A 19,051-nucleotide genomic window follows, 5' to 3' on the forward strand; every position below is an offset into this window, starting at 1 on the left:
AAAATCTTTGGGATGCAACAAATGTGGTTCTAAGCAGAAAGTTTATAGCAATATAGGCCAACCTCAAGAAGCAAGAAAAGGTCAAATGAACAATTTAACATTAAACCTAAAGGAACTAGAAAGAGAAGAACAAACAAATCCAAAACCAGTAGGAGAAAGAAAATAATAAAGATTAGAGCAAAAATAAATTAAATATAAACAGACAAACAAATCAATGAAACCAGGAGCTGCTTCTTTGAAAAGATCAACAGTTGATAAAACTTTAGCCAGACTCATCATAAAAATAAAAATGAGAGAGGACTCAAATAAACAAAATTAGAAATGAAAGAGGAGAAATAACAACTGACATCATAGAAATACAAAGGACTGTAAGAGCATATCATGAAAACTTATATACCAACAAATTGGACAACCTAGAAGAAAGGGCTAAATCTCTAGAAACATACAACCTCCCAAAACTGAATCAGGAAATAAATAGAAAATTTGAATAGACCAAGTAACAACAAGGAATTTAAATAGGTAGTCAAAAAATTCCCAACAGGGGCGCCTGGGTGGCACAGTCAGGTAAACGTCCTACTTCAGCTCAGGTCATGATCTCACAGTTTGTGGGTTTGAGCCCCACGTCAGGCTCTGTGCTCAGAGCCTGGAGGCTGCTTTGGATTCTGTATGTCTCTTTCCCTCCACCCCTCATCTGCTTGTGCTCTGTCTCTGTCTCTGTAATAAATAAGTGTTTTTTAAAAAAATCCCCAACAAACAAAAGTCCAGGACCAAATGGCTTCACAGGTGAAATTTACCAACATTGAAGAAGAGTTAATACCTATTCTACTCAAACTATTCCAAAAATATAGAAGAGAAAGGAAAGCTTCCAAACTAATTCTATGAAATCAGCATTACTGTGATAACCAATCCAGATAAAGGCACTACAAAACAACAACAACAACAACAACTATTGCCAATATCTCTGATGAACACATATGCTAAAATCTTCAAGAAAATAATAGTAAACCAAACCTAACAATGAATTTTTTAAAAATCATACACTATGATCAAATGAGATTTATTTCTAGGATGCAAGTGTGGTTCAATATTTGCAAATCAGTCAATGTGATACATCACATCAACAAGAGAAAGAAAAAGAAAATACATAATCATTTCAATAGATGCAGAAAAATAGGTAGGGTGTGTGAGTGTGTGTGTGTGTGTGTGTGTGTGTGTGCGCGCGTGCGCGTGCGCGTGCGCACGCACGCACGTATTAGTCATAAAAAGGAATGAAATCTTGCCATTTGTAATGACAGGGATGGAGATAGAGAGTATAATGCTAAGTGAAATAATTCAGAGAAAGGCAAATACCATATGAACTCTCTCATATGTGGAATTCAAGAAATAAAACAAATGGACAAAGGAAAAAAATAGAGAAAACAAACAACAGTCTGTTATCTTAACTGCAGGGAACAAAATGATGGTTACCAGAGGGTAGGTGAGTGGGGGAAGGGGTGAAATAGGTAATGAGGATTAAAGAGTACACTTATCATGATGAGCACTGAATACTGCATAGAACTGGTGAAACACTATATTATACACCTGAAACTATGCTAACACTGTATGTTTACCATACTGGAATTAAAGTTAGAAAAAGTAACGCTAAGCTGTTTGTGCCAACTCACACATCTGTCAGCAAACTGCATATCATGGTTTACAACCACAATATAAATATTTTTTGTTGGATTTTAAATATTTTTTCAATAAAATCCATTTAAGAATTTTATTGTATCATGGTCTTGATTTGCATTTTCTTGGCCACCAACAATAGTAAACCTTTTTGAGAGGGGGGTATCTATTGACCATTTATATTTCTTCTTCTGTGAAATATCTGCTTAAGTCTCTCACCCATTTTTCTATTGGATTCTTTATGTTCATTATGGATGGAACTTAACTGCAGTTTAGAAATAGAGGCTGCATACTTGAAAAAAACCAAAGTTAAGCCTGCGAATATTTACTTAATCTCTTCAATACCTGAAAGGTCTCACAGAGAAAATTCTTCCATACGATAGAATCTTCGGTCCTTTCTGCCACCTGGCACGGGCCCAAGCCTGCACCCAGTGTTGCAGTGAACACCCTGAAGTCTGAACCTCCCCAGACTGGGCCTGTGCCTTGCTGACTCTGTGTGGTTGTGTAAGGTTATCCTAGCATAACAACCACTTCTATGCCAGGCCTGCCTACATTTTCCCAGGCTCAAGAAGCTCTCATGTTTCAATTTCATTAAGCTCACTTAGACCTTCCTAAGACCATCAAGGTTCATTTATAGATGGTTGATCTCATGTTTGTAAAGCCACCATAGGATTCAATGACCCACTGGGGAAGAATTCCCCTGTCCTGTGTGATACAAGCCTTAAAGTCACTGACGTAAGGATGAAGCCACACATAGGACTGTGGAAACTAGATGCAAAAACGAGCCTCATTTTACAATTAGAGTCATGGGAATCACAAATACCCAGGCCCCACTGAAAGCCTAAATCTCTAATAGTCATTTTTTGCTCTGTATTATACTATATCTCAGTGCCCACTGAGCAGGCACGAGGTCCCAATACTCCCCTGATTAAATCCTTCACAGACTAGTGTCTTCCTCTCGAAATTTATCCTGAGGAAGTGAGAAAAGCCTAATTATAAGTGCTACATATGAAAGAAAAGAATGAAGGAAGGGGCTCTCATGATGGGGCAACCTCTTAAAATAGGGCAGATATTCAGAGAGGGCAAGACGAAGTCAGTGAGCTATGATCATGCCTGCATATAAAGAAAAGCATGCTGTCCTTAGGAATAAAATAGCAGGTTAAACCTTGATCTTTTTAAAAAGCATAATATAGGGGCATCTGGGTGGCTCAGTCAGTTAAGCATCCAAATTCAGCTCAAGTCATGATGTCATGGTTTGTGAGTTCAAGCCCCACATCCTGTGCTGTCAGTGCATAGCCTGCTTCGGATCCTCTGTCTCCCTCTCTCTGTGCCCTTACCCCCCTCTCAAAAATAAATAAACATTTAAAAATGCATACTAAAACCATAAGAGACTCTTAAATACTGAGAACAAACTCAGGATTGATGGGGGGTGGGGGAGAGGAGAACGTGGGTGATGAGCATTGAGGAGGGCAGCTGTTGGGATGAGCACTGGGTATTGTATGGAAACCAATTTGACAATAAATTATATTAAATAAAATAAAATAAAAATAATTAAAAGTAAATAAAAAATAAAAATGCACACTATATAAATAGGAGAAAATAACTAGACTGAAGACAGTTTTTTTTGACTGAAAATTTGAGGGATTTCTAATAGATAAAGTGCTGAAAAACTAAATCCCTGATGTCTGAAAATCATCTTTTTGAAGAGGGCTGCCTGAGGTGGACAGAGGAACCATCCTTTCCTTCATCTCTGGTTTACAGATTAGGCTTGTAAAATAAGGACAGTTTACAGGACTGCAGATGAACATACACATGACCTTTCTCTCATTTGCCTCATTTGTGCTAAGTCTACAGTCCGCTGAGGAGGCCTTAGCTTAGATAACCAGAAAATCAGATGTGGCAGAAAGGCACCAGATCCTAAATATCTATGGACATAAGCAAAAAAGGAAAAGTAAAATAAACAAAATGCTTGTTACTACTAATACTAATACAATATTACTTCCATACCAGACTGGTAGAATTCTGCAGTTTGGAACTATTTTCTTTCTTTTTTCCTTTTGGCCATTGTTTTTTGCTTGATTTTTTTTTATTGGCACTCCCCCACCTCACCCCAGATCTCCCCTACCATTTTCTGACTGACATATATTTTGAAAGATATGGGCATAGACATAAGTATAAATCACAAAAAATATATTAGAAAACACTTTTAGAAAACTCTTTGTCAATTCTATGCAAGTGAGGGTTTTTTTCATGCACTTATGAGTAAAAAATAAACATTAAGTAATAAATGAAAATAATTAGTGGTAGAAAAGGATAGGACTAACATTTTCTGAATAGTCAAAACACTACTTCTCCCAGATTTACTGACTAATAAATGATTACATTTTAGCACACCTGATTCATATTCTAAAAGTTGCAAGGCCACAGTACGTTTGTGGAACTCCCAAAACCTTTATTATCAAAGTTTTAAAAAACATTTAAAAAATGTATTTGAATTTAAAAATATAATTGTATTAAAACCAGTACATTTAGGAAATGAATGACTGCTGAAAATAAAGAGAGTCAAATCATGGAATGAGGGGAAAATCCAAAAGAATCTCCCATTAACACACATGAAAATGATAGGTAAAATGTGGAATATTTTAAGAGAAATGGAAATTAGCTGTACATATAAAAATTGAGAAGAGATTAGGAGGCATAGAAAAGATGTAACAGAAGAAGAAAAATTTCTTCTCCAAAGAAAGAGCCTGTTCCTAACCACTAAAAATTTGCATCATTTCATCTCTTTTTTTTTTTTTTTATAAATTTTTTTTTTCAACGTTTATTTATTTTTGGGACAGAGAGAGACAGAGCATGAACGGGGGAGGGGCAGAGAGAGAGGGAGACACAGAATCCAAAGCAGGCTCCAGGCTCTGGGCCCATCAGCCCAGAGCCCGACGTGGGGCTCGAACTCACGGACCGCGAGATCGTGACCTGGCTGAAGTCGGACGCTTAACCGACTGCGCCACCCAGGCGCCCCTGCATCATTTCATCTCTTAAACTTAATAAAAAGGATCCATATTTAGACAAAAATATTTTGAATTTTCAAAATGTATACATAACATCTCTTTTAAATAAGTATATTAAAAATAGGGGCACCTGGCTGGCTCAGTTGGAAGAACATGCAACTCTTGATCTTGGAGTCATGGGTTTGAGCCCCATGTTCGGTATAGAGATTACTTAAATAAATAAGCTTTAAAAAAGAAGAAACAGGGGCGCCTGGGTGGCTCAGTCGGTTGGGCGACCGACTTCGGCTCAGGTCACGATCTCGCAGTCTGTGAGTTCGAGCCCCGCATCTGGCTCTGGGCTGACAGCTCAGAGCCTGGAGCCTATTTCAGATTCTGTGTCTCCCTCTCTCTGACCCTCCCCCGTTCATGCTCTGTCTTTCTCTGTCCCAAAAATAAATAAACGTTAAAAAAAAAAGAAGAAGAAGAAACAAAAGGCATCCAAATCAGCCAGGAGGAAGTCAAACTTTCACTCTTCACAGATGACATGATACTCTATATGGAAAACCCAAAAGATTCCACCAAAAAACTGCTAGAATTGATTCATGAATTCAGCAAAGTTGCAGGATATAAAAATCAATGCACAGAAATCAGTTGCATTCCTCTACACCAACAATGAAGCAACAGAAAGAGAAATCAAGGAACCGATCCCATTTACAGTTGCACAAAAAAAACCCACAAAATACCTAGGAATAAATCTAACCAAAGAGGTGAAAAATCTATACACTGAAAACTATAGAAAGCTTATGAAAGAAATTGAAGAAGGCACAAAGAAATGGAAAAAGATTCCATGCTCCTGGATAGGAAGAAAAAATACTGTTAAAATGTCGATACTACCCAAAGCAATCTACATATTCAATGCAATCCCTATCAAAGTAACACCAGCATTCTTCACAGAACTAGAACAAATAATCCTAATATTTGTATGGAACCAGAAAAGACCATGAATAGCCAAAGCGATCTTGAAAAAGAAAACCAAAGCAATAGGAATCACAATCCCAGACTTCAGGCTATACTACAAAGCTGTAATTAGCAAGACAGTATGGTACTGGCACAAGAACACACACTCAGATCAATGGGACAGAATAGAGATCCCAGAAATGGACCCACAAACGTATGGCCAACTAGTCTTTGACAAAGCAGGAAAGAATATCCAATGGAATAAAGACAGTCTCTTCAGCAAGTCATGCTGGGAAAACTGGACAGAGACATGCAGAAGAATGTACCTGGACCACTTTCTTACACCATACACAAAAATAAACTCAAAATGGATGAAAGACCTCAATGTAAGACAGGAAGCCATCAAAGTCCTCGAAGACAAAGCAGGCAAAAACCTCTTTGATCTTGCCCACAGCAGCTTCTTACACAACACGTCTCTGGAGGCAAGGGAAACAAAAGCAAAAATGAACTACTGGGACCTCATCAAAATAAAAAGCTTCTGTATAGCGAAGGAAACAATCAGCAAAACTAAAAGGCAACTGAGGGAATGGGAGAAGATATTTGCAAATGACATATCAGATAAAGGGTTAGTATCCAAAATTGATAAAGCACTTATCAAACTCAACACCCAAAAAACAAATAATCCAGTGAAGAAATGGGCAAAAGACATGAATAGACACTTCTCCACAGAAGACATCCAGATGGCCAACCAACACATGAAAAACTGCTCCACATCACTCATCATCAAGGCAATACAAATCAAAACCACAATGAGATACCACCTCACACCTGTCAGAATGGCTAACGGTAACAACTCAGGCAACAATAGATGTTGGTGAGGATGCGGAGACATAGGATCTCTTCTGCACTGCTGGTGGGAATGCAAGCTGGTGCGGCCACTCTGGAAAACAGTATGGAGGTTCCTCAAAAAACAAAAAATAGAACTACCATATGACCAGCAATTGCACTACTAGGCATTTATCCAAGGGATACAGGTGTGCTGTTTTGAAGGGACACATGCACCCCCATGTTTATAGCAGCACTATCAACAGTAGCCAAAGTATGGAAAGAGCCCAAATGTCCATTGATGGGTGAATGGATAAAGAAAATGTGGTATATATATACAATGGAGTATTACTCAACAATCAAAAAGAATGAAATCTTGCCATTTGCAACTACGTGGATGGAACTGGAGGGTATTATGCTAAGTGAAATTAGTCAGAGAAAGAGAAAAATCATATGACTTCACCCATATGAGGACTTTAAGAGACAAAACAGATGAACATAAGGGAAGGTAAACAAAACTAATATGAAAACAGGGAGGGGGACAAAACAGAAGAGACTCATAAATATGGAGAACAAATTGCGGGTTACTGGAGGGGTTGTGGGAGGGGGGGATGGGCTAAATGGGTAAGTGGCACTAAGGAATCTACTCCTGAAATCATTGTTGCACTATATGCTAACTAATTTGGACTTAAATTTTAAAAAATAAAAAATACAATTAAAAAAAGAATATTAAAAATATAAAGTTATGTTAAAGAACAAAAATTGGATTGGCTTTATTCTTTTCAGTGCTAATACAAATCACAGATGCACTTAAAGTAAAATCTACAATGATCTGGAAGAAAAGAGTTGTGACCTAGCTATATTAAATTTGGTCAGGTTGTCAATAAGATGTGACAAATATGTGATGTTTTCAGATATTTACTAAACTGGAAAATATATGTTCAGGGCACTTTTATGTAACTGTGGTGTTTCAATCCATTTGGGCCCCTCTAATCGAGTACCATAAACTAGGTGGCTTATGAACGACAGAAATGTATTTCTCACAGTTTTAGAGGGAAGTCTAAGGTCATGGTGCCGGCATGATCATGTTATGGTGAGATCTCACTTCCGGGTTCATAGCCAGTGCTTCCTCTGCTGTGTCCCCACATGGAGGAAGGGACTAGGGATCTCTCTGGAGCCCCTTTTGTAAGAGCATGAATTCTTCATGAGGGCTCCACCCACATAACTTAAGCCCCTTTCAAAGGTCCCATCTTCTAATACCATCATCTTTGGGAGTTAGGATTACAACATATGAATTTTAGTGAGGTATAAACATTCAGGCCATTGCCAATGGTTAACTAGTAGTAAAAACAAGTGGAACTAAAGAAATTATCCACACTGGGCCACCTTGAGAGGAATCTTTCCTGAACTGAAAATTATTGGCACATTAATGTAAATTGCAAATGCTGGACATTTTCTAGCAAAAAAAAAAAAAAAAGTATTTTTGAAATCAAAAAATATCTACACAATTAGAAATATTTTATCTTTTAATTTTCTTTAATGTCTATTATTTATTTTTGAGAGAGAGAGAGAGAGAGAGAGAGAGACAGAGCAAGAGCAGGGGAGAGGCAGAGAGAGAGAGGGAGACACAGAATCTGAAGCAAGCTCCAGTCTCCGAGCTGTCAGCACAGAGCCAGACAAGGGGCTTGAAGTCACCAACCCTTGAGATCATGACCTGAGCCGAAGTCGCTTATCTGACTGAGCCACACAAGTGCCCATGAATGGAAATATTTTAAAGATTTTGTTGAATTGCCTGTCTCGGGTTTCTTCACCCACAGTATATTCTTTCACTGGAAAATACCTACTCTGTGCCAGGCAATGTTCTAAAGTTGGAGACCCATTGGTAAATAAGGCAGATAGATTTCAAACCCTAATGAAGCTTGTATTCTAACTGGAGTTTAAACAATCACAGAAACAAATAAGTCATGATAAGCTAGGAAGAAAATAGGATCCTCTAGTATGATAGTGTGATATATTTAATGTCAAGGAAAGAGGGCAGAACCAGGATACAAATTGAGAATGAGAAAACATTAAGGTAGAGATATTCTTCAAGATAGGCTGGGACGTATTTCTGTAACAAACAACTCTAATACCTCAGTGTTCAGTATTTCAAAAGCTTGTTTCTCACCCACGTTTCTGTCCTGCCTGGGTGAGCAGGGTGCTATGCTCCATAAAGTCACATTGGGACCTCACTAAAGCAACTTGTGCAAGTATAATTTGGAACGTCCAGTTTTTTATAAAGAAAAGGGCCGGGGAATCATGTGCTGACTTTCACTGTTTAAATATGCAAGCGACTCACATTATTTCCCACACATTTTATTAGCTAGAACCTGTTACGTGTCACTAATTGAAAGAGTGTGGGAAACACAGTGGAGCAAAAGAAAACCTTGGTAAGCATTACTGCACCTCATCCACCAGGAGAATGAGGTGTCGTTGGAGCAAAGAAAAATTTGGAAGAACCTGAGATCACCTTTTCTGGCTGCTAGGGTTTATGGTAAAAAATGAACTCTATATGAAAATATACATGTCATTGGTAGCCTGGCATATATAAATTGCCCAATTAAGCTTTGAGAGTGAAAAAGTGTTATTAACTATTAGCTACAGCACCAGGTATAAAGAAAGACTTCCAGTGAAAACTGGGAAGTATGTTCACTCAAGTCGATGGTGACTTAAAACACGGACGTTTCAGTGAAATGGACAAGACCAAAGCCTTATTATGGTAGATTCAGTTGGGACTGGGGAAATGGGAGTGAGGTAGGGAAAAATGTGACAGGAGGGCACCCTTCTGATAGGTTATTTTGTGAAGGAGATCAGAAAAGCAGGAAACAGATGTAGAGTTACACTTGACTTGTTTTTTGCTTTGTTTTGTTTTTGTTTTTGTAAAGGTAGAGAAACTAAAGACCGTTTGTATATCTAGGGGGAATGATTGACTTAGGAACTTATGGTGTGCCTGGGTGGCTCAGTCGGTTAAGTGTCTGACTTTGGCTCAGGTCATGGTCTTACGGTTTGTGAGTTTGAGCCCCGTGTCAGGCTCTGGGCTGACAGCACGGAGCCTGGACCCTGCTTCAAGTTCTGTGTCTCCCTCTCTCTGTGCCTCTCTCTCTCAAAAATGAATAAATATTAAAAAATTAGAAAAAAAAAGAGCTTAAAACACTGATAATGGAAAGGAGAAATGAAGCCCTCCGGAAGTCATGGGTGAGTCAGGAGAGGGAGGTATATGCTTACAGGAAACAATGCTCCTTTCTGTAACAGGAGATAAGGCAGAGAACAGTGGTCAAAACCAGGGTAGATCCATAAATTCTCTAATTTTCAGAGTAAAGCATTTTCTCGGCACCCCTAAAGGCGATTTCTATTTTCTCAGTGGAATGCAAGGCAAAGTTAGCACAAACATTTGCATCAAAACAAAATTGTGTAAAATGCATTTAACAGGATGGGAAAGTCTGCGATGTGTTTATATTGGGATTTATTGATACCCCAACCCCTCCACCACAGTCAGTCTTCACCTCAGAAGGCCCATCCGCCTGTGTTCTCTTGAATCATTACTTGTATGTTAGCTTGAACGTTGCCAAAAGTTCCCAAAACTTTGGAAAACGCAGGCATAATTATATATGCTAATGAATTAGACTCGATTGTCATTTATCACCTCAGTCAGCAGAGCCAGGACCGTACATGTAGTTCTGGGCTGTATTCTTCCATGGAGGGGAATCTTGAGAATGATATTATGTGCCATTACCATTTTACTGTGTCCCATTAGCGTGGAAGCGAGATGCTGAGGATCATCCTTGAGAGCTGAGACTGTTTTTGTGATGCCTTCAAATGGAGTCCAGCCTTCCTGTGTTTTGCTGAACTTTGGGAGTCTGGGCAAACATTATCTGCTACGATGTTTCTTTAGTCCTAAAAGGTTAACGTGTTTAATGATTTACACCTCAAGTCAAACACAAAAATCCTTTCTCCCTGGTGCTAACGTACAGCCAAGTCTCCGGGGACAGGAGGAGTTTTAGTTTTAACTGGTGTTGTAAACACGCTATGCTAAATCAATATTCCCTTGAATTTTATATATCCAAAAAAAAAAAATGATGGGAGTTAAAGACGGTTGCTAACATTTTAGTTTTTCATGGAAGCCTATTAAAATACTATCATTCATGGTTAACCTTGTTTCATGAAACAAAGGACATTTTAATGCAAAATTGGAAATCACATAATTTAATGATAAAAATAATTTATCTAGATTGAATGGATGTTTTTAGTTATTACAAACTTACCACAGTTTACTTTGTTTTGGAAACCAGCCCTAATCCATACTCCTTTCAACAAGATGACATTCTTGCTTTTGGTTGTCCACTTAATATCTTACCTCATTGCTTTATGTCCTAATATTTCATGAATTTTTGCCTCTTACACTGGAATATAAGTTACACAAACATATGGCATTTTATATTCCCATTGCCAAACTATGGTGCCACATTAACAGGCACTCATAAAACATTTGTTGAAAGAAGAATGCATAACATAAAATAAAAATTTTACATTAAATTTTACATTTAGTTATCTAAATGGCCCTAATTTGCTTGTTCCTTTCCCTTCAGAGAGTACAAGCATATGACAAAAATTTATATGCAGTTCAATATTTCCTTATTTTCAACATGCTAGCCATATGTCACATATGTTTGCCCCTATGGCTTTTGTTATCAGAAGAAAAAGTTTTTAATTTTTGGCTCATGTTCTTCAGACTTCATTAACAAGACTGTAACAGTGAAAACTAGCACATTTTGCATTAGTAATTACTAACACAGATGTGGTAACTTTTTGCTCAGAATGTCATAGTCACTGCTTAGATACATTTGACAGTTTATAAGGCTAATATCCACGTTTCTCAAGGTGAGATAAAAATTTGTGTTGTTTTTTTTTTTTTAAAGCCAACACTAGGCTACTGCATTTATTACCTAACAAGTGCTGAATTCTTGTCATGGTATTTGCCTATGATAAATGGCTTACAGGGCCAGTCTTTATCTTTGGGAATCTTGGGTTGAAAACTGGCAGGTATAGTTCTAACTTTAAGCTTTTGTATCAATTATGCTTGAAGCATAGTAGGAAACAATTCAATGACTAGATTTCACGTATTTATTTAAGGCAATGCCTATTATAATTTTATTCGATACAAGAAAATATGCCAATTTGACAACTTTGCATGCAAAACGTTCATGGAGCAAAATTCATATATGCTATTAGAATTGTGTTATTGTATGTTTATTTAATTCTACTTTTTGCTGACTCTGATACTTGTTCCTCACTATTGTTCTGTATGCCTTATACTTTTGTATCTTAAGGCTGAGGCTAAGGAAAAAGAGTGGAGGTCACAGGCCTATAGTTTATCATAAGCATGTTGATGTGTTCCATGCCCAAGTTCACATGGTCCCACAAGGGCGGTGGGTCCTGCTTAGACGAGCTTGGGCACAAGCATCTGCCAAGACTTAGTCCTCCCTTTAGCTCTTCCTCCTCTGCCTGGGTTTGTACCCAGTGGCTCTCTCTGAATTGCTAACACCACCCAGAGCGTGGCCAAGGAGCAGAACACGAATCCCTAGTCAGTCTGTAAGGCATTTCAGTATATATATTTGGGGAACTAAGGTACGGAACAAAGGTCCTTTGAAGTTAATTCTGTTAGTTAGCTTGGGGAAAATCTTAAAAGAGTAAATGATTCCAGCATAAATGCCTTATTTTTATAATCTTACCTGCTCTCATGCATTTTAGATTTTATACTTAATAGTCTCATTCTGTTAACTGTTAGGAAAAATTACATAAAATTATACTCTTCTGCAAAGATACCAAAAAGGAACTAGGAGAGTACTGCATTTTGAAGATTTTTGACAGTTTGTAGCACTCTTTCAAACATCAGTATAATAAATTCCATGTAGATAAAGATAATTTTCCTTTGCCTCAACTTGTAAATTATGTTCCTTAGATATTCTAGGGTACAGTTAGTTCTCAAGGTCTTTGATTCTGAAATATTTTCCAGGTTTAATTAAAAAAAATTTTTAAATGAAAAAATATTTTCAACCTATAGGATTAGTGGGATTCAAGGTCTTAAAAATACTCTGTAAAATAAGATGAAATATATTTTTTTAAATGTTTATTTATTTTTGAGAGAGAGAGAGAGGAGAGCACAAGCAGGAGAGGGTCAGTGAGAGAGGGAGACAGAATCCAAAGCAGGCTCCAGGTTCTGAGCTGTCAGCACAGGGTCCCATGAGGGGCTCGAACTCACTAACCGTGAGATCATGACCTGAGTGAAGTCAGATGCTTAACCCGGGTGCCCCCTGAAATAATTTTTGATGAGATAGGGTGTTGACTTGGTATGTCACAGCAGCATGTTGTTCATATTGGTGTTGCCATGAAATTTTAGCAATCGCATCCTTAAAGAGAAAAGTTAATTTTCTTTCTTCTTCATTAGACCACCTTCTCTGCATTGAGTCTTTTTTTTTTTTTAACGTTTATTTATTTTTGAGACAGAGAGAGACAGAGCATGAACAGAGGAGGGTCAGAGAGAGAGGGAGACACAGAATCTGAAACAGGCTCCAGGCTCTGAGCTATCAGCCCAGAGCCTGACGCGGGGCTTGAACTCACAGACCGCGAGATCATGACCTGAGCGGAAGTTGGACGCTTAACCGAGTGAGCCACCCACGCGCCCCTGCATTGAGTCTTTCAACAGGACTCTATATTTTGTGGAAATGATCATAAATGGGTATGGAGTTGCTTTTTAGGGTTATGGAAATCATTTAAAATTAGATTGTTGTGATGTAGTCTGCAAATATACTTAAAAGCATTGAATTGTACCCCTCGGTGAGTGTGTTTTGTCATATATAAGTTCTATCTCCGTAAAACTATTAAAAATGCCAAGTACCTAATTGAAGACTCATATGCACTATAACCAGGAAGTCTGAAATGTTTTGATAATATGAAAAACTTTTTAAAAATCCAAATCTCTCTCCTTTTGGACATGACTACCATAATTATTACGAGGTTATGAAACTAAGGGAATGACATCAGTACAGTGCTAATACATTACAAATGTTATTAATATAATCACTTGTGGTACTATAGACAGACACTGCTCTCCTCATAATTCTGGTTCCTCCCTAATGAAGCATGAAATATTCTGGTATGGGGACTGGGCCACACTGAAGGAATATATCTTACAGGTTTCGGAAAATCATAGTACCTACTGGCAGTGTACCTCTCAAGGTCACCACTGTCACTTGGAATCCGCAGAACTGGAAAGTGGGCCCAGTATTTAAGTAGTGGCAGCTTCAAGGTGACAGAGCAGTGGGGCTTCCCTCAAGGAGACAGAAGGAGCTAGAAGCAGATGAGGAAGTCTGGCATATAAGACAAATAATAATCACATGCCATCGGATAAAAGTTTTTTCCCCTATGTATTGCACATATAGGGCTAATTTATTTCGCATACAAACAAGTTATTAAAATTAATATTTCAGAAACAAATTTTTTTTTTAAAAAAGGGGACAATACATCTCTTGTTTTAGATTGCTTGCCTCACCCTTACTCAGTGCGGTTCTGAGTCTCTGATTTCCCCTTATCAGGCTATTGTTACTATAATTTTACATTTTACTAAGTATAAGAAGACAAATGGGCATGCTATTAGAGTCCCTTAATTTCATACAAAAATAAATAAAAATAAACTTAAAAAAAAGATTCCCTTAAGATTCTCCTAATTTCAGTCCTTGCCTCTTTTATTTAGCAGCAGCCCTACCTTTTCATGATATTCAGAGTTAATTACCCCCACAAATATAGTTATTTATTTGTTTGCCTCTGGGTGTACTGGCACGAGGACTCAAAAATGACCATATGACATCATTGCTTAAATTTAGTGCCACCTGACTATATCCACAGGTGAAAACGTCCCACCTCTTGAATCTTGCTCTTGTAATTCTTCCAAGTCTAAAGTTTTCAAAGGAGTAAAGCACAAAACCAAGGTGAACAGGGGGGAACCAGAGTGGCTCAGTTTGTTAGTCCAACTCTTGGTTTCAGCTCAGGTTGTGATCTCGTGATTTGTGAGATCCAGCACCGTGTGGGGCTCTGCCCTGGCAGCACGGAGCCTGCTTGGGATTCTCTCTCTCCCTCTTTCTGTCCCTCCCCCATGCACACACTATCTCTCTCTCTCAAAAAAAAAAAATAAATAAACTTAAAAAAAACAAAACAAAACAGTGAACAGAGAATCATGGTGACAGAGCGTCACTGATAATTCCATATCTGTTTCATGGATCCTTTTTTTTTTTTTTTTAATTATATCAGGAGAGACCATACTGTGCAATGACTATGAGTTTAACTTGCATACCGATCCTAAATGATGATTCTCTAATCCTAGGATGTCATACCCAATGTGATATTATCCAGCCCTTGAAGAGGTCATTTCCAGTCACTGTCAGATCAGAAGTTTCTAAGTGATTGCAGTATAAGGTGCATCCAGTGGATTTTGTGATCAAATGCTCATCTTCACATCTAAAATTAGTCTTTTGGTCTGAGGTGAGGTTATGTAAGATCTTATGTTGTTCAATCAGATGTTTGTGTACCCTCCTATGGTGGTGCTGCCATAGATTGTGTGGGCAGGTTAAATGCATTAACAGAACATGAATCAATCTAGAAATTACCATCCCCTTCAGGATGGAAGGGTTCCCATGTAATCAACGTGCCAGCAAGAGACTGCTTGGTCTTCTTGAGAGATGGTGCTGTTTTAGAGACTCAGCCTTGGTTTCTACTGCCGACGGGTTGCATATTTAGCAGCTGAAGGTGGTACATAAACATTAAACAAAGGAAGCTGATGCTGTTAGGTCTATGTTATAGCTTCCATTTCTGATACGATGACCATGATGCTCCTGCACCATTGTGAATATGCTTGGTATGTCTGAGGTCAGAGGCTGGGAGACATCCACTGGAAAGGCATTCTGGCTTCCTATTTGTTGGATATTTCCTCTGCAGCATATGCTCTCTGGGGAACATTGTACTTATCTAGGTATATCCGCATCCTTCTGTCACAGAGTTTTCTCTTTTCTGTTGTCCTATCTTATTCTTTAAGACCCCTGAGCCATCATTCTAAGAGATTCATCCACCAAGTGTATGGCCAGGTATATCCAAGTCCACTGAAATTGTTTTCCCTCATTCCATCTTTTTTTTTTTTTTTTTAATTTTTTTTTCAACGTTTATTTATTTTTGGGACAGAGAGAGACAGAGCATGAACGGGGGGGGGGGGGGCAGAGAGAGAGGGAGACACAGAATCGGAAACAGGCTCCAGGCTCTGAGCCATCAGCCCAGAGCCCGACGCGGGGCTCGAACTCACGGACCGCGAGATCTTGACCTGGCTGAAGTCGGACGCTTAACCGACTGCGCCACCCAGGCGCCCCCTTTTTTTTTTTTAATTTTTTTTTCCTCCCTCATTCCATCTTTCAGGTACCCCCAAATGTGGTGTCTATCTTTTGTTCACACTAACTGATAGAGTGTTCCATTCATAAGACCTGGATTTGTTCTTCGCCAAAGGAAATTACCCATGAGGCTATATGTGTGAGTTACTGAAAGGGATTAGTGTTACTTAGGTCAGTGGGAGTCTTGATCATCCATTTATGTCCCCCAAATATGCTTGGATTTGATCCTATATGTCCCAGTTCCACTCTATGATGGACTGCTTCTAATTTGCTTGACCTAATGACTTGGTGCAATCTTATTCACACTTAATTATTACACTCCTGGTTAACTTTAATGAAGGGAACATGGCCATCTGGTGGCTTCTCTAGTCTTACCTATTAAAATCCATTATAATATGCCATATTATAATGAAGCTTCTCTGAGTTTCCTGAAAGGCTACTTTTATATTCTTCCAATGCAATTATAGCACTTTTAACCTCAATTAACAAGGTCCACTATTTATCCCAAGATTCAAGAAACAATTCTATAAATGTATTAGGACCAAGTCCTTGTTAGAATCACTGACAGGTTTTGTTCTACCATCCCAGACTCTTTCTCTTACTCACCTCTCAGGAAAAAAAAAATTAAAGAAAATAATAATACATAACAATGGATTTGATAAATACACTTCTAGCATAAGTTTTTATATGTATTCCATTAACATATAAATCCAAAGAAATAATAAAGAATTATTTTGGGGCACCTGGGTGGCTCAGTTGGTTAAGCGTCCAACTTCAGCTCAGGTCATGATCTCATGGTCTGTGAGTTCAAGCCCCACGTCAGGCTCTGTGCTGACAGCTCAGAGCCTGGAGCCTGCTTTGGATTCTGTGTCTCCCTCTGTCTCTGCCCCTCCCCTGTTCATGCTCTCTCTCTGTCTCAAAAATAAATAAATGTTAAAAAAATTAAAAAAAAGAATTATTTTATATTTGCTATTAAATGTACATAAACACTTGATATTCATTCATTCATTCAGTATGAATTAGTAATGTATAGCAGCCTCCTCTGGATGCTGGGAAACATTAGTGAAAAACAGAAACAAAAATCTCTGCTTTCATGCTGTTTACCTTGAAGTGAATGAATGGCAGATGCACAAATAATTTATAGCAGCATATAATATGGTGATAAATGCAATGGAGAAAACCAACATGCAGGAAGATAGGCCGTTGAGTTAAATAGTGTTACCAGGAAGCGATTGTAGTGAAACCAAAACATTCACAGCAATACTTGAATGAACTGAAAGAATGGTCCTCGTAGATACCTGGGATAAAAGACATATATGGCAGTGGGAACAAGAAATAGAATAACGCTTAGGAAGAAATATGATTTTCTAGTTGAAAAAGTTAATGAGGCCAGTGTGTCAATTTTGGGATGGACAGCGACAGTGGGAGAGTGGTGGACATAAGGATTAGTGAGTTAAGGCAAAACCATATTCTCTGGCATGTTGCTAGTCATTTTAGTAAGCACTTGGATTTTACTCAAAGTGAGAGGAAAGGATATAAGAAGGTATTGTGCAGACACATTAGATTACCTGGCAAAAATGAGAAACTATTAAAAGTCACCAAAGCAATCCGCATATGGATTTTGGCGTTAACCGTGGAGAGACAAGAAATCAGCACTGCTGAGTAGAAGGCACCATTTATGTTATATTCTTCGCAGACTGCAGCCCTGGAGCACATAGTGTGGGGCCCCCTCCGGGATTCATCAAAACAGCAGCTGCGTGAGCAGTGGTCACACAGATTGTTCCGCAACTCGATATGCCGCTTGATATTAATTTTGTAAGGTGTACTCATGTTGATTCATATAACTGACAGTCATTTTTTTTAATTTTTTTTTACATCTATTTATTTTTGAGAGACAGAGCACAAGTTGGGGAGGAGCAGAGAGAGAGGGAGACACAGAATCCGAAGCGGGCTCCAGGCTCCCAGCTGTCAGCACAGAGTCCTACTCGGGGCTTGAACTCACAGACCGTGACATCATGACCTGAGCTGAAGTCGGACGCTCAACCGGCTGAGCCACCCATGTGCCCCTGACAGTCATTTTTTAAGTGACTGAATACTATTCCATTGAATGGAGACACACACACATACCGTGTAACCTGGTGTATATCTATATTATAATAGAATGACGGTTAAGACAGTGGCTTCTAGAGCATCTTGAGTAATTTCGATCTGGGCTCGGCTTTGACTGGTTGTATGATCTTCTGTGAACAATTTACATAATTAAATTCTACATCAGCTTTGTTATCTTTGAAATGGGATTAATAATAGTAGCTTTCCTCTTAGGGTTTATAATGAAGATTAAATAAGTTAATATAAATTAAAATATTTAGAAATTAGTAAAATATTTAGCAATTGGTCAATATGGAATAGATGTGATTATTATTGCTGCCACTGCTATTCATCTATACCCTTCTGGATGGTCATATATGTTCTCAACTTTGCACTATTATAAACAACATTACCATAAACACTTTTAATGAGTGGCAATACACATTTTTTTTGTACTTTTGAGGAGGACATTTCTCTTCAGTGTATATTCCTATATATTCCATGTCACAGGATAAGTTTAATTTTTTGGATACTGTGAAATTGTTCTTCAAGTGTGGTGTTTATAATTTACATTCCCACCAGCAGTGTGTAAGACTTAGAGTTAACTACATTACCATCAACTGATATTGTAACTCTTGGCCCCATAAGACGGTGTCTCATTATTGCTTTAATTTGTATTTTCCTAAATGGTTATCAGGTTGAATGTCTTTGCACATGCTTGTGTCTTCTTCTTAGAAACTGCTGTTTATATGATTCAATTGTTTCAAAAATTGCTTATGGGTAAATTCTCTATAGAATAAAATTTATTAAAAAATTTTTGTAACATTTATTTATTTTTGAGAGACAGAGTGAGACAGAGCATGAGCAGGGGAGGGGAAGAGAGAGAGGGAGGCACAGAATCCAAAGCAGGCTCAGCTTCTGAGCTGTCAGCACAGAGCCTGATGCTGTCCTTGAACCCACAGACCATGAGATCATGACCTGAGCTGAAGTCAGACGCTTAACCAACTGAGCCACCCAGGCACCCAGTAAAATTTATTTTTTAATGTATGTGTTTATGTT

Source organism: Leopardus geoffroyi, chromosome A1, assembly GCF_018350155.1.
Source record: "Leopardus geoffroyi isolate Oge1 chromosome A1, O.geoffroyi_Oge1_pat1.0, whole genome shotgun sequence".
Taxonomy (NCBI): Eukaryota; Metazoa; Chordata; class Mammalia; order Carnivora; family Felidae; genus Leopardus; species Leopardus geoffroyi.